Source organism: Acanthochromis polyacanthus, chromosome 24 (assembly GCF_021347895.1).
Source record: "Acanthochromis polyacanthus isolate Apoly-LR-REF ecotype Palm Island chromosome 24, KAUST_Apoly_ChrSc, whole genome shotgun sequence".
Lineage (NCBI taxonomy): Eukaryota > Metazoa > Chordata > Actinopteri > Pomacentridae > Acanthochromis > Acanthochromis polyacanthus.
Window position 1 is genome coordinate 733,605 of NC_067136.1, and position 26,431 is coordinate 760,035.

The window sequence follows — 26,431 nt, forward strand, 5'->3', positions numbered from 1 at the left end:
ACAGTGGGAATGTTTAGTTGCTTTACCAACTCAGAGTCCAAGAAGCTTTCTTCCGCCCCAGAGTCCACTAACGCAGCTACCGGCAAGGAAACGGAGTTCCAACAGAGAGTGGTTCTTAGTTGGAGTCTAAGCAGAGGAGTAGCGTTGGCTTGGCCCACCAGTAGCCCCCTTACTACTAGCGAGCCTGTTCTTTTCCCGGCTGACGAGGGCAGGTTGCAATAAAGTGCCTGGACTCTCCACAGTAGAAGCAGAGACGAGCTGCTCTTCTACGTTCTCTTTCCCGCGGAGTTAGTTTGGCGCGGCCCAACTGCATCGGTTCTGATTCCTCGGCCGGTGCCTCAGTAGTGGTTGTCCTACTAGCAGAAAAGTTGCGAATGGTGGTCCTGGTTGTGCCGGTCCTTTTCTCCCGTTTCCTTTCTCTCCATCGGTTGTCCAGCTTGATAGCTAGCGAAATCCAAGCCTCCAAAGAGCCTGGTTTATCGTGGCGGGTCAGTTCGTCCTTCATTTCTTCGCTGAGGTCCTGGTAGAATGTATGCCTTAACGCCGACTCATTCCAATCGACCTCTGCCGGCAGGGTCCGGAACTGGCGGGCATACTCGGCCACACTCCGGTTAGCTTGTTGGATTGTCCCCAGCCGGGTGGCCGCGTCCCTGCCGCTCACGGGATGGTCAAAGTTCCTCCTCATTTCAGCCACAAAAGCAGGATAAGAATCACACAGGGGTCCCTGACGCCGCCAGACAGCCATCCCTCAGTCTCGAGCTTAATCAGATCTCCACCTCTCACTATCTCAGTTGCTGGCCTGACATAGAGTTTGTCCAAAAACACATGAAGGACTCCCAGACTATGAGAAATAAGATTCTCTGGTCCGATGAGACCAAGATTGAACTTTTTGGTGTTAATTCTAAGCAGCATGTGTGGAGAAAAGCAGGCACTGCTCATCACCTGCCCAATACAATCCCTACAGTGAAACATGGTGGTGGGAGCATCATGTTGTGGGGGGGGGGGGGGGGGGGGGGGGGGGTTTCAGCTGCAGGGACAGGACGACTGGTTGCAATTGAAGGAAGGATGAATGCGGCCAAGTACAGAGATATCCTGGAGGAAAACCTCTTCAGAGTGCTCAGGACCTCAGACTGGGCCGAAGGTTCACCTTTCAACAGGACAATGACCCTAAGCACACAGCTAAAATAACAAAGGAGTGGCTTCAGAACAACTCTGTGACCGTTCTTGACTGGCCCAGCCAGAGCCCTGACCTAAACCCAATTGAGCATCTCTGGAGAGACCTCAAAATGGCTGTCCACCAACGTTCACCATCCAACCTGACAGAACTGGAGAGGATCTGCAAGGAGGAATGGCAGAGGATCCCCAAATCCAGGTGTGAAAAACTTGTTGCGTCATTCCCAAGAAGACTCATGGCTGTACGAACTGAAAAGGAGCTTCTACTCAATACTGAGCACAGCGTCTGAATACTTATGACCATGTGATATTTCAGTTTTTCTTTTTTAATAAATTTGCAAAAATTTCTACATTTCTGTTTTTTTTTTTGTCAAGATGGGGTGCTGAGTGTACATTAATGAGAAATAAAATGAACTTTTTTGATTTTGGCAAATGGCTGCAATGACACAGAGAGTGAAAGATTTCAAGGGGTCTGAATACTTTCTGTACACACTGTAGATGTACAAATGGCGCTTCCCCTACTTTTTCTACTCTTTTTTACGGAACTTTTAAGTTTCTCAGCTGGCGACCCGTTCAAACACGGCTCCATTGTTTACAGTTGGGATCAGCTGTTGGTTCTGAGCCAGGCCAGGCAGCAGCAGTGGGAGAGACCAGACATCCCAGCGGCGCTCCGGAGAAGGAGGAGAGAATGCAGACCAGGAGCAAAGTACCGGGAGAAGAGGAGACGGTACAAGCCATCCGTTCCATCCGTAATAATGGGAAATGTGAGGTCTCTCCCAAACAAGATGGAAGAGTTGGCGGCGCTGACCAAGCAGCAGTGGGGGTATAGGGAGAGCAGTCTCTTTATGTTTACCGAGTCATGGCTGAAAGAACAGACCCCGGACCCAATTCTGACTCTGGATGGTTTTACATCTTGTCAGAGGGAGAGCGGTAAGAGGAAGGGAGGGGGTCTGGCGATGTATGTGAATGAGAGATTGTGTAATGCTGGGCACATTAGTGTAAAACAGTGGCTCTGCACTAAGGATGTAGAATTACTGGCGGTCAGTCTGCGTCCGTTCTATCTGCCACGGGAGTTTTCACATGTAATAGCTGTTACTGTGTACATCCCCCCTCGGCTGATGCGGCTGCAGCTTGTGAACTCATCCATAGTGAAGTGTCCCAGCTGCAAACATCTCACCCTCAGTCTTTTATTATCATCTCAGGAGACTTCGATCATGCATCGTTCTCTGCCACTCTCCCCACGTTCACACAGTACGTGACGTGCCAGACGAGAGACAATAAAACCTTGGACCTACTGTATGCAAACATCAAAGATGCATACAGCTCCTCACTGCTCCCCCCGCTGGGCAGCTCAGATCACAACCTGGTGAGGCTGCAGCCCATTTACATACCTTTGGTGAAGAAACAACCCCCCACCATAAGGTATGTGAAGAAGTGGTCTGACGAGGCCACTGAGGTGCTGCAGGACTGTTTTGAGACCACAGACTGGGATGTGCTGTGTGGTCCACATGGGGAGGACATCGACACACTGACAGACAATATCACTGACTACATTAACTTCTGTGCAGAGAACATCGTACCGATCAGGAAAGTGCGGTGTTTCTCTCACAGCAAACCCTGGGTGACCCCAGAACTGAAGGCCCTGCTGAAGGAGAAGAGAAGGGTTTTTGGATCTGGGGACAAAGAGCAGCTGAGGAGGGTGCAGAAGGAGATAAAGAAGAAGATCAAGGCGGACAAGGCCAGCTACAGGACCAAGATGGAATCTCACCTGCAGGATAATAACACAAGGGAGGTCTAGAAAGACCTGAGATCCATCTCTGGTTACAGCGGAGGCCATGAGAGGGGAGCAGGAGACCGGGAGTGGACCAATGAGCTGAACCGGTTCTTTAACAGGTCTGACTCTGCTCCCACTCCTCCCCCCTCACATCAAAGCACTGACCAGCCAGCTTCTTCTTCACACCTCAGCTCTATAGATGGATTTGGAGCCGACGTCACTCTTACGTCACACTCAAGTGACGACGCATGACAGCTGCAAAAAGCGCTGTATTTACCGCGGAAAGAAGACCAAAAATGTCTTGTTGTGCTGTTGGTTGTGCAAATCGTTTTGATCAAAACCATAAAACGCGCAAATTGCACAGAATTCCAGGTACTCGTACCCCTTTTAAGGCAAACAGGAGACATCTATGGTTGCAAGCCATCCGAAGGACCAACTGGAACGATCAGCAGATTAGCAATGCCAGAATATGCAATGATCACTTCATATCAGGTAGCTAACTTGGCCTTCGCTAACAATAAGTATCCGCATGGCTAAGTTATAAAACCATGATCAATTGTATTTTATCAAGCTTGTGGGAGCATGTTAACTATGTACTATATGCACAAGTTCTCTTTGTTGACACTTGTGAAGCAAACTGTTGCTAATGCTAACATGCTAAATGTTTGAGATGATGTAGGTTTTGTCAGTAACATCAGTCATCTGAGTGTGTTGTATATTTTGTACAGGAGAAGCATCTGATGACATCAATAATCCTGACTTTGTCCCGTCTATCTTTTCTTATTCATCCCGGTCAGACAAGGAAGGCGATGCCAAATTGGAGCAGTAAATATTCTGATTTTCTTGTGTTGCTTCTCTGATATAACTGTATGTTACCACGTAGTGTGATCATTAGAAAAATAAATAGGAAGGTGACGTTTTAATATATTTGAAATAACTCTGGTTAATGAAATAACATTACTGGACATCTTTGAATGAACCTCATGGAAACGTGAAAGTCAGATTTGAAATGATAAAGTAATCCTGTGCCTAAAAGTAGCTGCCTTCTTTGCAATTGATTACTCTCTTCTGTGCATTTCAGATATAAGAGAAAAAGATGAAGAGATGAAGCCTCCAGAAGATGTCCACACAATGATCAATCTACACCCATTTCCCCAGCAAATGATAGTGGAATGGACCCTGATCAATCTACGCCCACTCCACCTGTGAATGACTGTGAAATGGAGCCAAATGCTGATCTTTGTAATGGTATGAACTCTGAATACTCTTCATAACCAAAACAGTACCATCATTAAGAAAAAAAAAGTAAATCAAAACTATGTGCCTTTCTTTTTTGTTTTTAATGTTAATATGATAATCGTTTTAGACTGGTTACTTAATAACATTTATCAGGCTGCCCTAATTATTTATCAAAGTCTGAATTATCTCCAGGAAGGCAATTATGAATTAGATTTGGGGAAAAAAATAGTGACATATGTTTTCTTCTTATTAACTTTACAGAAGCTGCAGTCCCAAAGGCCGACCATGAGGACCTCAAACAGAAATACCACCAACTGAATATCGAGTGTGACAACCTGTGTGCAGAAAACAACCAACTGAGAGCTGAGAATGAAGAAATAAAAGCAGTTTAAATTTTAAAGAACTGTTCAGCAATAGGGAGGGCTGTGGAAAGGAATGGATCATCTCTGGCAAAACGAGTGATGATTAGATCTTGCTGTGTCCACTTCACAAAGTCGCAGTACTCTACCTCACATACAAACATGTCAAGTTGTACTTGATGGTAGTACTTGTGGTTCTTTTTGAGACAGAATGATTGGTCTAAGCAAAAATCTTTGTCCTCACCGCTTCCTGTCATGATATCTGTATGGGCACTTGATCTCTACAGTTCCTCTACCGCAGCAACCACAGTTCACCACTCCATCTGGTGATGCTCCAAGATGTGGATGGACAACTAGACCACAGAGTTCAACATTAAAGTTGTGATGATGTGCTTTCATTGCCTCAGCATAACATTTTCTTGCAGTGCATTCATTGTTTCTTCCCCACTTTATTGCATTTACATGAGATAAGTCTTTGTTGTCATATTGCATCATCTGTTTGAGTAAGTTGGTTTTAGCTGTTTCAGTTTGAACAGTACAAACACGATATATGGTGGAGCTAGTAATTCGTCCTAATCTGTGTGTTTGCCAAGCCTGTGATTGGGCTTGTTTTTTAGTAATTGATTCAAGGTTTGCACACTTTGCCTGTGTTATCTCCCTTCTAAGCCTGGAAAATATAGCCTCACTTTTTTCTAGTAATTCAGCTGAGGAGAGGCCTCTCAGATTTGCATCATACAGAGCTGCCAGTGGCTCCAATGGGTCTTCATTCTCTTTGTCTGAATCTGATGCGGTGTCTGTGTCACTGCAGTCCAGGTCAGTGAGAACAGCTGCCTTGGGTTTCAGAAGTTTCAGCTTCTTCATGTCTTCATCTGTCACCTCTGAAATCAGACAGAAGAGAAGGTACACCCCAATGAAACCAAACGTTAGGAGAGGAGTACTACCACATCAATAATACACTATTATTTTACAATTTTGATCATAGAAATGTGATATTTTTAACAACTATTTGAAGCCCTTCTGAAAGTTCTTCCTCCTGGTGATGGCTGCACTAATTTATGGCCATGATAAACTTCATACCTTTGACATTGTTGTTGATCTCGTGGTGTTTTCTTCTCACAGGTAGCAGTAAGCCACTTAGGTCTTTTGACACAGATTTCACTCAGTCTGGCTGCCTTTACCTCTTTTCTGGAGGCCAGAAGCCATTGGTTGGTCCCTGATGTACAAAACTTCAGTCTTTCCATATCTGACCCCACAACTCAACCTTAAGCAGTAGAGCTGCTGTGTGCCTACAGCATGACCCCAAACTGAAGAAGAAGAAACACAGGAACAAACAAAAACAAATTGATTAGAACAATAATAAAGAGAGAAAGCATTATGCCACTTTGCACCACTGTAGCAATGATCATACAAATGTTTTCAATAATGAAAGAGACTGAGTGACAGAGGTGGGCTGAGTAGTAAAAATACTGACTTCAGTAAGAGGAGTGGTACTTTGAAATTACTTTACTGAAGTAGAAGTAAACAGTAGCAACCTAAAATATTATTCAGAGTATAAAAAGCCCTCAAAGGAAAATTTACATTTCACATTTGTACTGTGAGTAATGAGCCTGTGATTGAGTTTACATTTTTAATTTATAAATCAGTGGGGTTAAGAGGAATGTTATGAGGAAAACAAAACATGATATAAAATAAATAAAATATTTTATTGTGACAATAAATAACCAAAAAAATACTTATTTTGAAGATTGTGGTGCAAAGAAAAACACAAACATGACCTGCCTAATCTGTAAAATTTAGCTTTAGCCACAACATATTTATTGACAGTAAAACATTTTGAAGTAAGAGTACAAACACTTCAGTGTAATATTATTGACTAGATGTAAAAAGCACTGTATGGTAAAGCAACTCTGAGTATTTTCCTCAACAATTAACTCAAGTAGATAACAATTTACTAGTAGCAACTACCCACCTCTGCTCTCAAAGTGATAAGTTAGCAGATAACGTCTGTGTTATCAGAGTATTCAGTATTACCTACCCAGCCATGCAGGTGCAGTTCACGGTTAGAATGCTGTTGTTCTTTTTGTTTACAATCACCCACACCTTGTACATCTCTGTCCTCTTTCCTGGTCTTTGACTTGGTAGCACCTCTGTTTTCAGAGCCACCAAGTTTTCTAGGCTGTAGTCATGTAATAAAATATCCTGCACATGGTTGTCCATTACATAGCTGTATGCATCCAGTGTTTGGTAGGATTTCAGGCTTTCCCGAGAATAGAGACTCGGAGTCTCGATCAGGTAAGAATGGATGTCTGCCCACTGAAGTTTGTCTCAAAGACCAGGAACCCCAGGGAGCCAAACCACTTCAGACCTGTGGCCCTCACTTCTCATCTGATGAAGACAATGGAGAGGATCATCCTCAGGAACCTCTGTCCCCAGGTGAGTCCACATCTGGACCCACTGCAGTTCACTTACCAACCAAACATTGGAGTAGATAACAGAGTCGTCTACCTGCTGCACAGATCGCTGACTCACCTGGAGGACACTGGCAGCACTGTGAGGGTCATGTTCTTTGACTTCTCCAGTGCTTTCAACACAATCCAGCCTTCTCTGCTCAGGGTGAAGCTGGAGGGAGCAGGAGTAGACTGTCACCTGGCTGCTTGGATCATCAACTACCTCACCAACAGACCACAGTACGTGAGGCTTCAGGACTGTGTCTGATTTGGTAGTCAGCAGCATGGGGGCCCACAGGGGACAGTGCTCTCTCCCTTCCTCTTCATCCTGTACACATCAGACTTCCACTACAACTCTGGGAGCTGTCACCTCCAGAAATTCTCTGATGAGCTGTAGTACAGGACGGTCATCTCTGACTTTGTAGACTGGTGTGAGCGAAACCATCTGCAGCTCAACGCCAGTAAGACGAAAGAGATGACCATCGACTTCTGCAGGAGGAGGACACCTCAGCCTGCACCGGTGAACATCCAGGGTTTGGACATTGAGATAGTGGACTCATACAAATACCTGGGTGTTCACCTCAACAACAAACTGGACTGGTCACACAACACAGAGGTCCTGTACAAGAAGGGCCAAAGTCGTCTCCACCTGCTGAGGAGACTGAGGTCCTTTGGAGTGTGCAGGACTCTGCTCCGGACATTCTATGACTCTGTGGTAGCGTCTGCTGTTTTCTATGCAGTGGTCTGCTGGGGAGCAGGGAGCACTGAAAGTGACAGAAAGAGACTGAACAGACTGGTGAGGAGGGCCGGTTCTGTGCTGGACTGTTCCCTGGACTCTATAGAGGAGGTGGGTGAGAGGAGGATGTTGGCAAAGCTCACATCCATCATGGACAATCCCTCTCACCCACTGCATGACACTGTGAAGTCTCAAAGTAGCTTCTTCAGCAGCAGACTGAGACACCCACCCTGAAGAAGGAGCGCTATCACAAGTCATTCATTCCATCTGCTATAAAACTTTATAACACCAGCATCACTGGCTGATGTTTACATAAAACTAGATTTTATCACATCATCCTTTACCACATAATCTGCACAGTTCGTGCGCTATTTTACTTTTACTTTACTTCATATCATTCCATAAGCCACCTTTCCCATCCTACACTCCTGGACATATTGTGATTGTTATTATGATTATCATTATACTGTTGTTTATTGTTGCTCTTGCTGTATGCTGTATGCTGCTGTAACATGGGAAATTTCCCCAGACACGGGGAGTAATGAAGGATTATCTTATCTTATCTTATGTTAGAATCCCCAACTAATGCATGCTTCATGTTAATGTGGGACTTTAAGCTGGAAGTGCTTCAGTGAAAAGAAAACTCCATCCTGCAGAGTGTAAATATTACTGGTCGACTGTTCCGTCTTGTTTTTTTTATATATATATTCAAATTTCCCACCAGAGGGCCAAAGTGATGTTTAGTTGGGCCTGGCCCATATGGATATGTTGATTTGATTCCAACATATGGCTGAAAAAAATTCTGATAAACGATGAACCGGTCGATTAATTTAAAAAATATCTCATGAATAAAAAGCTTCTTTTTTGGTCTGTAATGCTTATAACAACAGAGATATAAATTACAGGCAGAACATTTTACTGTTTTACAATACTTTATCCTTTAGTATTTGTTTAACTTTACAACAGGGAGGAATTTTCAAGCACAAAAACATACATTGGATTAAAAAATTTTAGTCAGATTATTTATGACGATGGATTAATTAACATGCTAATTTTGACAGCTCGAGTTTAAACATGTTTTTCTTATACTTATTTGGTGAGAGGAAGAAGTGTGGGAGAGAGAATAAGGGAGGAAAAGTTTGCTTTGCTGCATATCATAGCATTTTGCCGCTTGATTTACTGTAATGTGTAAACGAAAATATCTAATAAACACGTGAAAAATAAAAAAAAGGAAAAAACAGTGCAAAATTGCAGAAACATTATATACAGACGATGATTTTTGTGTTCTCTTTTTTTCTGCTGTGCCTATTGTTGTGACGCTCAGAACACCCCTCTCCCCAGCACACCACTGCATAGAAGACCATGGTTCCCACCACAGCAGTTATAACTGACACTGAGCTTTCTTATACAGAGAGTCAGTGTTTTCTGTCCAGTCCAGTTTGGGTGGGGGGAGAGAGAAGAGCCCCAGAGATGGTGGAGGTGAAGGAGGTGAGGGGGATGGTGCGAGCAGGGAAGAGGAACTGGAGGCCGGCTAGACAGGACTCAGGCTGGAGGGGGAGGGGATGAGACCAGTATCAAACCTGTTGAAAAACAAGTTTAACTGGTTGGCCCAGAAGGTCTGAAGCCCTGAGGAGGCCCAGGCTTTCCCTAATCCAAATCCTAACAGAGTTAGTTACCACTGGGTTTGAGGTAAAATTGGAGACAGTCATAGGGAGCTGAGAGTAGATCAGGGAGCTGAGACAAAGTTTAGAAGATGCCAGTTCCATATCTACCCATGCAGGACGCTCTTCATCTGATGTGTTGGTAATCCAATACAAAAGTTTATGAATGTTACAGGACCAATAGTAGTGCAAGGAATTGGGCAACGCCAAGCCGCCAAGAGCCTTAGGGAGCTGTAACACTGATCTTTTGATGCGTGGATTTTTCTTACCCCATAGGAAGGAGCCATTGAGTCGGTCGAGCGATCTAAAAAAATTCTTTTTAAGAAGAATGGGGATATGGGAAAACAGATAAAGAAACTTTGGTAAAACAACTATTTTAACTAAGCTAGCACGACCTACTAGGGATAGCATGACAACCCAGAGTTAAGACCAGGATGCAGAGTTGTAGTCTTACACACCTCTCTGCAGTTTCCTCACAGCTGTCACCCTCCAGTAATTCAGTTAACTTTATTGAGACTGTGTCTGTCCCCCGACCACCAAAATTCAATAAATTAAACAAATCAAAAATATACAAAAGTAATAGTAACCACAAAAATTTAATAAAAATTAATACCTCTATTTCAACAGAGCAAAGAAACAGGAAAATTAAATGTGGTCTGTTAAATATTAGATCTCTCTGGTCTAAATCTCTGCTAGTAAATGAGTTGATAACTGATCACCAGATTGATTTGTTCTGTTTGACTGAAACCTGGTTGCAGCAGGAAGAATTTGTTAGCTTAAACGAATCAACTCCCCCTAGTCATATTAACTGTCATATTCCTGGAATCACAGGCCGAGGAGGAGGAGTAGCAGCAATCTACCATTCTAGTTTAAAACTGAACCAGAGGCCTAAACCTGATTACAGCTCATTTGAAAATCTCACTCTTAGTCTCTCTCATCCAAATTTGAAAGCTCAGAAACCAGTTTTATTTGTTGTTATATATCGTCCTCCTGCTCCTTATTCTGAGTTTTTATCTCAATTCTCAGACTTTTTATCTGAATTAGTGCTCAGTTCAGACAAAGTTATTATTGTGGGTGACTTTAACATTCATGTTGACGTAGACAGCGACAGCCTTACAACAGCTTTTAATTCATTATTAGACTCAATTGGGTTTTCTCAACATGTAAATAAACCAACTCATAGTTTTAATCACACTCTTGACCTTGTCCTGACTTATGGCATAGAAATTGAAGAGTTAACAGTATTTCCCCAGAACCCTCTTCTTTCTGACCATTTTATGATAACATTTCAATTTAAAGTAAAGGATTGTTTAGCAGCTGAGAACAAATATCATTACAGTAGGTGTTTGTCTGACAATTCAGTATCTAAATTTAAGGAAATAATACCCTCACTGTTTACTTCAGCAACATTTACTGATAAATCAGAAGGCAGATATTATAATTTTACCCCCACAGAAGTGGATTATTATGTTAATAATGCTTCAGCCTCACTGCGTACAACTCTTGATAGTGTTGCACCTGTAAAAAAGAAAGTTCTATCTCAGAGAAGACTTGCTCCTTGGTATAATTCCAGCTGCGGACTTTAAAGCAGGCATCCCGAAAGCTGGAAAGAAAGTGGTATTCCACTAATTCAGAGGAAGTGTATGTGGCTTGGAAAAATAGTCTAGTAATCTATAAAAAAGCTCTTCGTAATGCCAGGACAACTTATTATTCATCTTTAATAGATGAGAACAAGAACAACCCTAGGTTTCTCTTTAGCACTGTAGCCAGGCTGACAAAGAGTCAGAGCTCTGTTGAACCTTGTATTCCTTTAGCTTTAACCAGTAACGACTTCATGAGCTTCTTTACACATAAAATAGTTATGATTAGAGATCAAATTAATCTGGCCCTTCCTACAAATGTCACAGATACTTTTGAATTGGCTGTTAGACCTGATGAATCTTTAGAATTCTTCACTCCTATATGTCTCTCTGAACTAATTTCAACAGTTTCTACATCCAAACCATCAACATGTCTTTTAGATCCTATCCCAACTAGACTCTTCAAGGAGATTTTACCTTTAATTAATTCTTCAATGTTAGATCTGATTAATCTCTCTCTAGTAACAGGCTATGTACCACAGGCTTTTAAGGTTGCTGTCATCAAACCTTTGCTTAAAAAGCCCACTTTAGATCCAGATGTGTTAGCTAACTATAGACCGATATCCAACCTACCATTTCTCTCTAAAATTCTGGAAAGAACAGTTGCAAATCAATTATGTGAACACTTACAAAGGAATAATTTGTTTGAAATGTTTCAGTCAGGCTTCAGAGTGCATCATAGCACAGAAACAGCTCTAGTGAAAGTTACTAATGACCTTCTCATAGCATCAGATAATGGACTAGTCTCTATACTTGTTTTGTTAGATCTTAGTGCAGCGTTTGACACAATCGACCACAACATTTTATTACAGCGTCTAGAACATTCAATTGGCATTAAAGGGACAGCACTGGACTGGTTTAAATCCTACTTATCAGATAGGTTCCAGTTTGTGCATGTCAACAATAACTCTTCTGAGCATACTAAAGTTAATCATGGAGTTCCTCAGGGTTCTGTCTTAGGACCGATACTTTTCACATTATACATGCTTCCTTTAGGCAATATTATTAGGAAGCATTGTATTAACTTCCATTGTTATGCAGATGACACACAATTGTATTTATCTATGAAGCCAGATGAAACTGATCAGTTAGCTAGACTGCAAGATTGTCTTAAGGACATTAAAACCTGGATGACTTTTAACTTCCTACTGCTAAATTCAGACAAAACTGAAGTCATTGTATTTGGCCCCAAACATCTTAGAAACTCGCTTTCAAAGCAAATAGTTACTCTGGATGGCATCACGTTGGCCTCCAGTGCTACTGTGAGGAATCTTGGAGTTATTTTTGACCAGGACATGTCCTTTAACTCACACATAAAGCAAGTCTGTAGGACTTCCTTTTTTCACCTGCGTAATATTGTAAAAATCAGGAACATTCTGTCTCAGAGTGATGCAGAAAAACTAGTTCATGCTTTTGTTACTTCCAAGCTTGACTATTGCAATTCCTTATTATCGGGTTGTCCAAATAGCTCTCTCAAACATCTACAGTTGATCCAAAACGCTGCTGCGAGAGTACTGACAGGAGTTAGCAAAAGAGATCATATTTCCCCTATACTTGCTTCTCTTCACTGGCTTCCTGTTAAATCTAGAATAGAATTTAAAATCCTTCTTCTGACATATAAAGCTCTTAATAACCAATCTCCATCATATCTTAAAGATCTGATAGTACCTTATTATCCTAGTAGAACTCTTCGCTCTCAAACTGCAGGCTTACTTGTTGTTCCTAGAATTTCTAAAAGTAGAATGGGAGGCAGAGCCTTCAGTTATCAGCTCCTCTCCTGTGGAACCTGCTCCCAGTTTGGGTTCTGGAGGCAGACACCCTCTCTATTTTTAAGACCAGGCTTAAAACGTTCCTTTTTGACAAATCTTATAGTTGGGGCTGACTGGGTGACCCACAGGGGTTCGGCTTGTGTCTTCATTGCACAGCTGACTCCTTCTTGGACGTCCCTTCGTTCTGCCTCTAGTCATGCTGCTATAGGCCTATAGGCTGCTGGGGGACTTCTCTTGACGCACTGAGCCCTTCTCTATCTACCTTTACATTTAATATGTATACCGTTATTGCAGTACATTCACTCTGTTTCCCCCTGTGCTATTTCTCCGAGTGTCCCTGGTCCCAGAGCTGGATGCTTCAGATCTGCGGTCGATGTTCCACCAGCTGGTCCAGTCTCCATCATGTCCACTGTGGGATGCTGCTGCTGACCTTCCTCCAGCCCTCTGCTTCCAGCTCCCCTTTTTCCACCAGTCAACTCTGCATCGCCTTCACTATACTGTTATGCTAACTTACATACTGTTTGAATTTTACTGCTAGCTATATATGGAGTATGTTTAATGTCAGAGCCGTACATCATCAGAGTAAACTATGAGTCAGTTTTCAATGTTAGCTTATACTTTGTCTGTGTCACATATCCTGTCATACATGTATCCAAATGTGTGTTGTGTTTTCCTTGCTTTCCCACCCCTCCCTCTTCTCCCATCCCTCCCCCTTGCCCTCCTCTGTCCCTCTCAACCCCCCCGGCCAGCAGGCAGATGGGTCCCCCCTTTACAGAGCCGGGTTCTGCTCGAGGTTTCTTCCCTGTTAAAAGGGTGTTTTCTTGCCACTGTTGCCTTTGGGCTTGCTCTGGGGGTCAGGCATTTGGGTTCTGTAAAGCGTCTTGAGACGATTTGACTGTAATTGACGCTATATAAATAAAATTGAATTGAATTGAATAGTGGGAGACCAGACCATCTGTCAAAATCTGATTTACACCTCTCGATGAGAGGAGAGAAATTTTTGGAGAAAAGTCGATTAATTGAGTCTGTAACATACACCCCCAGGTATTTAAATCCATCTATAACATGTATGAAAGGGAAAAAGGATGGGGGAATATTTTTTGCCAGTGAATTAATGGGAAGAAGTTCACTCTTGTGGAGGTTAAGTTTATAGCCAGAATAGGACCTAAATTTGTCAAATATATCTAGAACTATGGGGAGAGAGGCAGCTGGACTAGACATGTATTGAAGGAGGTCATCGACATATAACGACAATTTATGAATTTTCCCAGCTCTGGTGATGCCCTCAAACCCACCCTCCTGACGCAACCAGATGGCTAAAGGCTCAATGGCTATGGCAAATAGAAGGGGGGAAAAAGGGCAGCCCTGCCTGGTTCCATGATGAAGAGGAAATGGGGCAGACTTGAGTCCATTTGTGTGGACCGAGGCGACTGGTCTGGTGTAGAGCAATTCGACCAAGGCTATAAAATCAGAATTAAAACCAAATTTTTGCAAAACAAAAAAAAGGAATCTCCATTCCACCCTGTCGAAGGCCTTCTAATGATTTTTAATTTCAAAGTCGTGGCTGCACTATTTGACTCAAAAAGGAAATTAAAAAGCAATATTCCAAAATGCAATTTCATTTTCTTCTTCAAGACTGCTCATTCTGTGACTAAATGAAAAAACAAAAGCAAACTCAGAAATGCTTTTTCGTTTTCGTGCTCACCCCGCAAAATGTGTCTCATAATTCAAACGCAAAAGCAATCTCAAGTGGCGCAGGTAAGTGACGTCACGGACCCCAACTACAACTAGATTTGACTGGAGACCATTGGAGACTCGACGTGCAAGCAGATGGCAACGAGTATGTCCGGTGTTCAAGATTAACTGGTGTTCCCATCAACTGGTGATATTCAGTGAGCGACAGTGAGCAACACATAGCATAGGTGACTGTACCGATGCCTGTTCAAAACACACAGACGTCAATAAACTGTTCCAAAATGTTCTTGTTGCAGCTTTAACATTGTCGTTATTGCTCTGTTTGGACTCACGGCTGTTCAGTCCACCAGTAAAATACTTGGTTTAATGAGGACTTCCACCTAATGGAGTGGAAATATCGCTTTACTGTGGCAGAGTGTGACGATCAGATTAACTGGTGACAGTCTGTGGCCTCAGTCCGACGGTCAGACAGAAACAGCAAGAGAAGTTCTAATACTGTTTTCAAAGCTTACTGCGATAAACCAGTTGGACCTGAGTTGTTCTACTTTTAAACAGATTTTAAGTAAAACAATGACATCATATAAACCATCTGACCACATTCTAACCAGAGGTTTCACATTTTAACCTTCAGAACATCGATATGCTTCATCTAACCACAAGCCCAAAAACAAAGCAGATTAGTTAGAATTCATGCAACAGGAATGAGCTGCTATGACAGCAGAATAATGTCAGAAGCTGGTAGGGAGCATGCCAAAATGCATGGCTGCAGTCATCAGAAACAGTGGTTAAGGATCAGTACTAACTCCTGTGTGGATCATGGGACTAAAACAGACAGAAAATAAAACATGGAATCCTAAAAGCTGTTTTTTGGCAGAACAATGCCAATGCCATACAAGCAAATCATGGAAAATGTCTGATATCAGCTCTGAAATTAAACTCTCATGAGTTATTTTTGTTGTTGTCATTATATTTGTCCAAACAAATGTACCTTTAGTGGTACCAGGCATTAAAATGAACAAGAAATTGAGGAAAACAAGGGTGGTCTAACATTTATTTCCATGAGTGTATGTTCACATTTTAGAAGTAGGTAATGCCATACCTGAATTTTTTTAGTGATGAAGCCTAATGGCTTGGTGTAAATACATCACAAAGATGATTGTCTATTTAGATGTTTGTACAACTGTGGGAACATGAGCCATGACATCTACAGACAGACATGCAAAGCAGCCTCTGTGTAGCCCACAGTAGACTACTAGACAATGAGATAAGCTGGGGTACATAAAAGCTGACATTTCATACTCTAGCAAAACATATAAATAGTTATTATTTACAGAAATAGTTAAAATCTTTAAATAGAACTATGCACAGTAAAGTTTAAAATATCATTAAAATACAAAGTGAATTTGATTTGCCAGGAGTGTGGGATCTGAGTAAAAACTTGAGTGCACAACCAATTGTTGATGTGAATGCACTTCACATCAACAATTAGATCGTTTGTCCTGCCCGTGTTTGGTTGTTCTGAAATCAAGTTGTGTTGCACACAAGAGAATGGCACGCGGTAAGAGGGAGAGCCACAACCGTGGGAGAGATACACTGTTTATGTTTGGTACAAATGTTATAAATAAGGAAGCAAAGATATCCATGCTCCAGAGTGAAACCTAAGAGCCGGAGGAGACTATTTCTTCGTTTATTGTCTGACGTTTTGCTTCGGTGAGTTGAAATCAGCATGGAATTGCGCTGGCCGCTATGCTAATTTTTACCATTGTAAGTTACATTGACTTATGCTAAATGTGTTAGCATTCTGACACGTGTTCATTGGTAGTTAAAAGAATGTGAAACGCGGTGTATTCATGTCTCATTTTTTCATATTTTAAGGTGAACAATCATTATTGTGTGTTGTATATTGTGCACAAGGGTAATTACTTTCCCTGAAGTGTTTCAATTCATGATGTCAACCGTTAACTTGAAAAAACTAGTTAAAACCGATGATAGTACTTTTGAACTGAGTGTGTGAAGTAGCACTATGTTTGACAAGATGAGAAATGAGATGAGAGATAATTTACAATAACTTTGTTCAAACAAAAATGGTGATTGAATTCTGACCTTGCCCATAGGTCAGGTTTTTTGAGTTGGATTCCAATCCCTGATTGCACTAGTGTGAGAACGGAAGTCTGCTAAACTCTGCTGGGGATTTCTGGAAGAACTTTGAAGAACTCCATTAATGGATGGCAAGCCACTGCCCAAAAGAACCAACCTACAGGCGTGATGTGCGGTAGGATTGAACTGTGTTGTGGGTGTGTGTGACACAGCCCAGGTGAACGAACTATTGAACTATTATTGAACTATTTGGACTGAGGACGAAAGGAAGACTGAGGACTGGTGGAACTGCCTCCAGATCAACTCAGGAAAGACCAGAAAACTGGTGGTGGACTTCCACAGATGCAGTCACACAGCCCCACCATTGGTGAACATCCAGGGCATGAACATGGAGAGAGTGGACTCATACAAGTCCCTGGGTGGGCACCTGAACAATAAACTGGACTGGTCAGACCACAGCACACTTTAGAAAAAGGGTCAAAGCAGACTGTCTAATGAGGAGACTGCTGTCTTTTGGGGTGTAGGGGACACTCCTGAAGACTTTTTATGACTCTGTGGTGGCATCAGCCATCTTTTATGGAGTAGTCTGCTGGGGCAGGAGCATCACAGCTGCTGGCAAAAGGAGACTTGATCGGCTGATCAGGATGGCCTGCCCTGTCCTGGGGAGCCCCCTGGATCCAGTGTAGGTGGTCGGAGAAAGGAGGATGTTAGCCAAGCTAACATCCCTGCTGGACAGCATCTCCCACCCCATGCATGACACACTGAGGGCACTGGACAGCTCCTTTAGTGACAGACTGATTATCCCAGGTGTGTGAAGGAGCATTACTGCAGGTCCTTCCTTCATGCTGGTATCAGACTTTCCAACAGACCACACACACTCACTTGATAACAGTTAGCAAACTGTCTGTTGGAGCCTATTTCTATTAACTGATGATATATCAAATTATTATTACTTAGATGATGTTGATTATTTGAATTATTTTGATCATTTTGCAAATTGTGATTATGATTAACTGCTCACCTGCCTCCTACTTGTTGAGCCATCCCACTCCCTTGATTAAGGGAGAGCGATCAGCTGTCACTTGGAGGGCTCTGCTTTTTGTGTTGGAGTGAGGAGTGAGAGAGTTTATCAACCACTAAATTACGTAATTTTTGTATTTCTAGAAAGTCAACAACGGAGAATACCTAACTTGTGTTTACGGGGGCAACACAGGAGCAGCAGCAGAAACAGCAGTAGAAGCAGCAGCAGCAGTAGTAGTAGCAGCTGGAGCAGCAGCAGAGGCAGCAGTACCCTTCGCCTTCCAGCTGGGCGGCTGAACGACAGCTCGTGCCCGATGACTGAGAGCGAAGAAGAGGACGGTTGGCATAATCCAGTTTGTGACTGGGCCGGGATGGCTTCTCCGGCTTGGGGGGAGGAGGAGAATATGGATTTAGGTCGAGGCAGGTCGGGATCCAGGCGAGGATCTAGAGCAGAGGAGGGGGTGAGTATGAGTCAAACCAGGAAGCGAGTTTTGGATCAAAATAGTTCAGATGAGGGCAGTGGTGTTGCAGCGCCAAAAAGGCCGGTAAGAGAGCAGCAAAACCCAAGGGTGATCCTAAAGTTTAGACCAGAGAGTGATATTAATAAGGTAGGTCTGATAGCGCTATCTAAAGATTTGAAGAAAAAATTGGGAGATGTTGAGTTAGCTAAAGTGCTGAGGGATGGTAGTTTGCTAATTGTTTGTAAATCAGAAGAGCAGAAAAAAAGTGTTGCAACTGGATCAAGTTTGTAAAGTTCATGTGAATGAGAAGAGAGTAATAGGAGAGAAAACATTTGCACGTGGAGTTATAACAGGCATCCCTTTGGATGAGGATTTGGAAAAGTTTAAGCAGTGTTTGGGGGGTGTTGTGAGTGGAATTAGAAGAATGATGAAACGTGTAGATGGAAGAAGCATTGAGAGCCTGTCTGTCCTTTTGGAATTCAAAGATAATGTTCTCCCTGACAGAGTTAAAATGGGCTGCTTAAGTTTCCCTGTAAGAGAGTATGTACCCCCACCACTCCGGTGCTATAAGTGTCAGATGTATGGTCACATAGCGTCAGTCTGCAGGGGAAGGCAGAAATGTCCTAGGTGTAGTGGAGACCATCGAGTAGAGGAGTGTAGAGAGATTAACAGCCCAAAGTGCTGTAATTGCGGAGGACAACATGCAGTGACCTATGGTGGGTGTGTGGTTAGGAGAAAAGCAGTGGAAGTCCAAAAGGTTAAAGTAGCACGTAACATCTCGTATGCTGAAGCTGTAAGGAAAGTCCAGGAGCAGAACACAGTAGGAAGTAAAGGCAGCGCTAAGCAAGGTGATGTTATGAAGAAAGCTAATGTATCAATGGATGAGCTGATAGTCTTCTTAGCTTATGTGATAAACTGCACTGAACAGGTGAAGCATAAAACTGATAAAGTAAAAATAATTGTGAAGGGAGCAGAGTTGTTCCTTGGTATGAAAGGGGTCACATGGGAGCAAGTTAACATGAGACTGGAGGAGGAGCAGAGGAGAGGGGAGTGACGGCTGGAATATCCTGATTTTCCTCCAATGGAATGCTCGAAGTTTAATGGCAAATGGTCAGGAGCTAAAGGGTTATGTGCAGAGCTGCACAAAAAAGCCAGATATTATCTGTGTCCAGGAAACTTTTTTGGGGCCATCTTTAGAATTTAGAATTAGAGGGTATGAGTGTGTAAGAAGGGATAGACAGGTGGGTAGTGGAGGATGTGCAATATTTCTAAGGGAAGGAGTGCAATATAGAGTTGTAGGGAAAGGAAGGAACTTGGAGTTTATAGTTTTAGAGGTTTGGGCAAAAGAGGGTAAAATGAGAGTGGTAAATTTTTATAATCCATGTAACAGGCTATCAATGGAAGGGTTGCAGGAGTTAAGTGTTCACTTAGAAGGTAGGGTGGTATGCTGTGGGGATTTTAATGCACATAGTTCACTGTGGGATGGGTATGATGATGTGAATGGGTCAGTGGTAGAAGAATTGATGGATGAAAGGAATTTGGTAGTGTTAAATGATGGGAGTATGACAAGGATTAATGTTTATAATGGGAGTGAATCAGCTGTGGATCTTACATTGGTATCAGAATGTATTGCAGGAGTTTGCACATGGAGAGTAGATGGTGAAACAACTATAGGTAGTGATCACTATCCAATAGTAGTTGAACTGGGTCTCAGTTTGGAGGAAGTTTGCACAGGGGTGGGTGGGAAGGTGGATTTATGATGGGGTTAAATGGGATAAGTTTAAGTTCATTTGTGATGTTGAAATAAAGAGAGTAAATGTAAATGCCAATATTAATGATTTTAATACATCCTTTTGCAGTGCAGTATTGGAAGCAGCTAAGCAGACAATAAGGAGGAAGGAAAAGAGAGGTAAGAGGAAGATGGTGCCCTGGTGGTCTGTTGAGTGTACTAATGCTGTTAAGGAGAGAAATAAGGCCTTTAAATCATTTAAAAGAAATGTATGTTATCAAAATCTTTGTGAGTACAAGCGGAAAGTGGCACTTGTGAGAAGAGTAGTAAAAGAGGCCAAGAGGTCATGCTGGAGGAGTTACTGTGACACATTAGGAAGACAAACATCTGTGTGTCAGGTATGGGGGACTATTAGGAGAATGTCGGGTAATAATAAACGGTTTGGATATCCAGTTATAACGAGTGGAGATAGGGTTGTGTTAGATGATAAAGGAAAAGCAGAAGTGTTAGTACAGCATTTTGTGAAAGTCCATAGTAATGGAAATCTGGGTGTAGAAGAAAGAGGGGCAAGAAGAAAGACAGTGGGGAACCACATTGAAGCCCTTGAGGATGTTGATGACTATGAAATTGCAGTAAATGTAGAGTTTTCAATGGAGGAGCTTAATATGGCATTAAATGACTGTGGGAAAACTACACCTGGAGAGGATGATATTAGTTACTGCATGCTGAGGAATCTCAGCGAAAGTAGTAAGAGAGTTTTGTTGAGGTTGTATAATAGAGTGTGGGTAGAGAGTAATCTGCCAGAGCAGTGGAAGAAGGCGATAGTTGTCCCAATATGTAAGCCGGGTAAAGATCCCTGCCAAGCTGCAAGTTATAGACCCATAGCTTTAACATCACATGTGGGAAAGCTGATGGAAAAAATGATCAATAATAGACTACTGTTCTTTCTTGAGAGTAATGAGTTATTAAAAGGTCACCAATATGGGTTTAGGAAAGGTAGAAGCACAGTAGACCCTTCGTTAATTTTAGAAGATGAGGTCCAGAAGGCCCAAGGTAACAAAGAGTGTGTAGCTGCCGTGTTCTTTGATGTTGAGAAAGCGTACGATATGATGTGGAGGGAGGGTTTGATCATTAGGCTACATCAGATGGGTCTACGAGGAAGGATTTTAAGGTGGGTTAGGGACTTTCTATCAGGAAGAACAATAGCTGTACGAGTAGGGGGGGATGTTAGTTCGGCGTATGTCGTTGAAAATGGAACACCACAGGGTAGCATTGTTAGTCCAGTAATTTTTTCTATTATGATTAATGAAATTTTTTGTAACGTGGAGTCCTCGGTTGGAGTGTCACTATTTGCTGATGATGGTGTAATGTGGAAAAGAGGTAGGAACATCAAGTATATAGTTAAAAAAGTACAATAAGGTATCAATAAGGTAGAAAGCTGGGCATTAAAGTGGGGTTTTAGATTTTCTGTAGATAAAACTAAGGTCATGTTTCTAACTAGAAAGAGAGTAAGCAATGATATTAAGTTGACACTATATGGGCAAAACTTGGAAAGAGTGAATGAGTTTAAATATTTAGGACTATAGTTTGATAGCAGGCTGACTTGGAGGTTGCATATTCGGAAAACTGAGGAGAGATGTAAGAAGGTAGTGAATGTGATGAGATGCCTTAGAGGGCGGGACTGGGGAGCAAGTCGAGTATGCTTAAAAATAGTGTACACAGCATTAATCAGATCTGTTTTTGATTTTGGATGTGTAGTATATAATTCGGCAGCACAAAGTAATTTAGTGAAATTAGATGTAGTGCAGAGCCAGGCGCTGAGGATTTGTTGTGGAGCAATGAAGTCAACTCCAGTGTCTGCCCTTCAGGTAGAGTTAGGAGAGATGCCTCTAAAATATAGAAGAATGCAGCTACTGTTGTCATATTGGGCAGGTCTTAGGGGTCATAAAAGTAATCATCCAGGTTTAAAACTGTTATGTAGTTGTCAAGAAGGGGAGCGAGCTCAGCTGAACAGTTTTGGGAGGATAAGTAGGCGAAAAGCTCGAGACTTTGGTATTGCACAGATGGATGTTAGTCCTGCTGTTCCGATCTCTGTAGTCCCCCCATGGATATTGAAAAGGCCTGATGTAGATCTTGAGCTACAGGGAAAGAAATGTAGTAGTAGTAGTGTAACAGGATATATAGAGAAGAGGTTTTCCTCCTGGTTAACAATATATACAGATGCGTCAAGGTTAGAAGATGGGAGGGTTGGGATTGCTTTTGTTATTCCAAGTCTTGATATTAGAGTTTTTAGAAGAGTAAATGATAATATAGCAGTGTTTACGGGAGAGTTAGTGGCAATTTTGTTCACGTTACACTGGGTAGAAGGAAATGCAGCAATGCAAGTAGTTATAGCATCTGATTCCAGTAGTGCATTAATGAGTATACAAAATATGAGGTCTGAGTCGAGGCAAGATATAGTATATGATATATTACAAGTGGTTTATCGAATAAACGTGTCTGGAAAACAATTAGTTTTTCTTTGGGTACCAGCACACATAGGAGTTGAAGGGAATGAGCTGGCAGATGCCTATGCAAAGAGAGGGGCAAGAAAAGAGATGGTGGATTCTCAAGTTAAGTACAGCAAGGCTGAAATTAAGAGCATAGTTAAAAAGAAGTTAGAGAGTGAATGGCAGAGAGATTGGGATGAGGAGGTAAAGGGACGGTTTTATTATTCATTTCAAAAGAAGATTAGGGGGCCAGGGGTTGGGGGTCTGTTGGCAAGGAAGGAAGAAGATGTAGTAGCGAGATTGAGATTTGGACATACACGATTGAATAGTACTCTGAAACTGATTGGAAAGCATCCTACGGGGCAGTGTGAAAATTGTGAGGAGAATGAGACAGTTGAGCATGTTTTGATGAGATGCAGGAAGTATGAACAGCAAAGAAGAGTTTTAAGTAGACGTCTGGAGAATAGAGGGTTAATCTTTTCTTTGGGGACTGTTTTGCAGAGTGACTCTACGTTCGATGTATATAAAGAGCTGCTGACGTTTCTTCGTGTCACTGGGTTAATTAGGAGAGTTTAAGAAGATGTTGAATGCTGGGGCCTTCCTGGCCCACACTCCTTACCGGAAGGTGGCGGTAAATGCAACCTGAAGTTTTTTGCCAACCGCCATAAAACAAAAAGAAGAAGAAGAAGAGGCAGCAGTAGAATTAGCAGCAGCAGCAGCAGTCTTAGCAGCAGAAGGAGCAGTAAAAGCAGCAGTAGTAGAAGCAGCAGTAGTAGTAGCAGCTGGAGCAGAGGCAGCAGTAGAATTAGCAGCAGCAGAAGCAGCAGTAAAAGCAGCAGCAGGAGCAGAAGTGGCAGGAGGAGGAGCAGCAGCAGTAAAAGCAGCAGCAGCAGCAGAAGAAGCACCAGTAAAAGCAGCAGCAGTAAAAGTAGCAGCAGCAGTAGCACCAGTAAAAGCAGTAGAAGCAGCAGCAGCAGTAAAAGCAGCAGCAGCAGTAGTAGTAGCAGCAGGAGCAGAAGTGGCAGAAGCAGCAGTAGAATTAGCAGCAGCAGCACTAGTAGCAGCAGTAAAAGCAGCAGCAGCAGCAGACGCAGCAGTAGCACCAGTAAAAGCAGAAGAAGCAGCAGAAGCAGCAGTAAAAGCAGCAGCAGCAGTAGTAGTAGCAGCAGGAGCAGAAGTGGCAGAAGCAGCAGTAGAATTAGCAGCAGCAGCACTAGTAGCAGCAGTAAAAGCAGCAGCAGCAGCAGTCGTAGCAGCAGAAGCAGCAGTAAAAGCAGCAGAAGCAGTAGTAGTAGCAGCAGTAAAAGCAGCAGGAAGAGAAGTGGCAGAAGCAGCAGTAGCAGGAGGAGCAGCAGCAGCTGTAGTAGTAGTAGCAGCTGGAGCAGCAGAAGCAGGACCGTGGACCTTTGGCACCCTGGGGATGACAGAGGGTCTCGTCACATCCGACACAGGCTGGATCAGGGCTCTGCCCAGCTGTTCCAGGAACAACCTTCGTTTGTTGAGTTTTCCGCTCATCCACTCAGGGTGAAGTTCACGCCAAATGACAAACGCGTTGTAGGCCGAGACGTCCACCATGTTGTGAAATAACGCCACGGGCCAGCGACACGTTTTTCTTCTACAGCTGTAGATGGCCGCGACCTTGTCGAGGTTGTCCATTCCTCTCTTGGTACAGTTGTACTTGAGAACAGCTGCGGGTTTCACTCCTTCTCCTCCTCCTCCTCCTCCTAATTGTCCTCCCTCGAGCTCGGTCAGATCTGCGGAGGCGGTGGCAGGTGGGGGGGGGGGGACGCTCCAATCCGTGGTGAGAATGAGGACATTTTTGTTTTTCTTAGCCACGTATGAGATCAGTCCAAGCCAAGGGCCTCCTGCCGGCTCCGTGGCGGTTGCGACCATCAAGGAGCCCACTGCCCTGCCTTTGCATTCGAGCATCTCTGCCGGGATTTCGGGTCTGTTTCGCCAAAGGGTGCTGAGGATGACGAGTCCTCGTTCCCTGAAGAAGAGGCGGACCGCTAGCTGGCGCGAGGTGAAGAAGCCGTGTCCTCGTCTTCGTTGTTTCCCCCCGGGGCAAGAGATGGGTGCCCAGCTCTCCCGTCTCCATCATCGGGCACGCTCCTCAGGCTCGGTCGCACCGCTCCTCATCAGGCTACTACCCGCTCATCTTGCGGATCGAGTGTTGTCCATCGCACGTCAACGGTTCCTTCGTGTGACTCTGGAGGGCCGAAGGAGAGCGTTTCGGTCCGAGGACTCTGAGGTGGTTCTGGTTCTTGTTCTCCTTCTCCTTCTCGTTCCTGTTCTTGTCGATGGTGCTGTTGTTGCTGTTGTTGTTGTTGCTGTTGTGCAGTGGCAGCGGTCTCTTTTTCTCTCTTTTCTCCATGACTGCTGATGCTACACCTGTAGAGGCCTTCATCAGACCTGGAAACATGGAGGATGGTCATGTTACCTCGTGGCTGAGTCCTGATGAGGGAGCCATCTTTATAGAAAGCAGCTGGGAGGGGGGAGTCCTGCTTTGATTGACAGCTCAGAGTGAGGGAAGGAAGCTGGAGAACCTGGTGAAAACCCACACATACTCCATGACTCCATGCAGAAAGATCTCAGTTCAAGACGGAACGTGAGCTGGGGATCTTCTAGTTGTGATGCAACAGTGCTAACCACCAAGCTACTGTACAGCCAAGCTAAGAAAGTTGCAAAGGAAATAGCAACTATCGGGAATTTCACACTATCAGGTACATGAAGGGATCTCACTGTCAGTGAAGGCATCACACTGTCAGGTACCCGAGGGCATCACACTGTCAGGTACCTGAAGGCATCACAGTGTCAGGTACATCAAAGCATCACACTGTCAGGTACATGAAGACATTACACTGTCAGGTACCTGAAGGCATCAGACTCTCAGGTATCTGAAGGCATCACACTGTCAGTAAAGGCATCACACTGTCAGGTACATGAAGGCATCACACTGTCTGGTACCTGAAGGCATCACACTGTCTGGTACCTGAAGGCATCACACTGTCAGGTACCTGAAGGCATCACACTGCAAGGTACATGAAGGCATCACACTGTCTGGTACCTGAAGGCATCACACTCTCAGGTATCTGAAGGCATCACACTGTCTGGTACCTGAAGGCATCACACTGTCAGGTACCTGAAGGCATCACACTGCAAGGTACATGAAGGCATCACACTGTCTGGTACCTGAAGGCATCACACTCTCAGGTATCTGAAGGCATCACACTGTCAGGTACCTGAAGGCATCACACTGTCAGGTACCTGAAGACATCTCACTCTCAGGTACCTGAAGACATCATACTGTCAGTAAAGGCATCACACTGTCAGGTACCTGAAGGCATCATAGACATATATACATAGACGCCTCATAGGCTGTCAAGAGACGTGCTTTCAGCGCCGCCATCTTGGACCGGGGCCAGCCGAGGCAGCGGTGCATAGAAGTCTATGGAGGAGAGAGGTACTGCTGAATCTAAAAGTGGAATTATTCTCCGAATTTTGAACCGATTGCCAAACTGTTTGATTTTTAGAAACGTCACACGTGTAGCTACTATGCAAGGTGCTCGGATATTTTTTTTACAATGCTGGTTTTGCCACTCAACACTTAGATGCCGGACTTCTGTTCAGCCTATGGATGCTCTAATGAGCGCTGTAAGGAAACAAGAGCATGTGGGATTACTTTTCACATGTAAGACGTATGTAAGGAATAATATATTGTTAGCAGGTTGTCATAGCTAGAGTGAAATAAACGCTGACAAGACGGATAGAACCCCTTAGCTCCTTGTCTGGCTTCTACCCATGATCTAACAGCTCTCTACATCATCCTGTGTATTACTCAGCTGCTTACCGGTGAAATAACTGATCTGAGACAGTTTTTTGTTTAAAATTCGATGTTATGAATCTAGCGTTCCTAGCAACTTACTGCAGTAATTGGTGAGTTAGAATACAGCATCTGATAGATCTAATAATAGCCCTGATTTATGATGGAACTATTTTTGTTTTAGACAATTCTTTATCTCTGGCTATTTTTCTCACATCTTTAAGCTTTCCCAAAGAACGTGATTTATACACGTGATATAATAGTAATAATAACAGTAATAATAATGATAAAAATAATAGTAATAATAGCAGTAATACTA

General features: G+C 43.2%; 1 protein-coding gene and 1 long non-coding RNA gene across 2 annotated transcripts in view; one reads left to right on the forward strand and one right to left on the reverse strand.

Moving 5' to 3' along the window:
* The window catches only part of LOC127532602 (uncharacterized), a 114,439-nt gene that overhangs the window by 23,093 nt on the left and 64,915 nt on the right, over window positions 1–26,431 (reverse strand). The window lies entirely within an intron of this gene.
* LOC127532647 (uncharacterized) lies at window positions 3,651–5,419 on the forward strand. The gene is made up of 3 exons (XR_007940178.1): window positions 3,651–3,772; window positions 4,029–4,195; window positions 4,448–5,419. It is a non-coding gene; the product is annotated as an uncharacterized LOC127532647 (long non-coding RNA).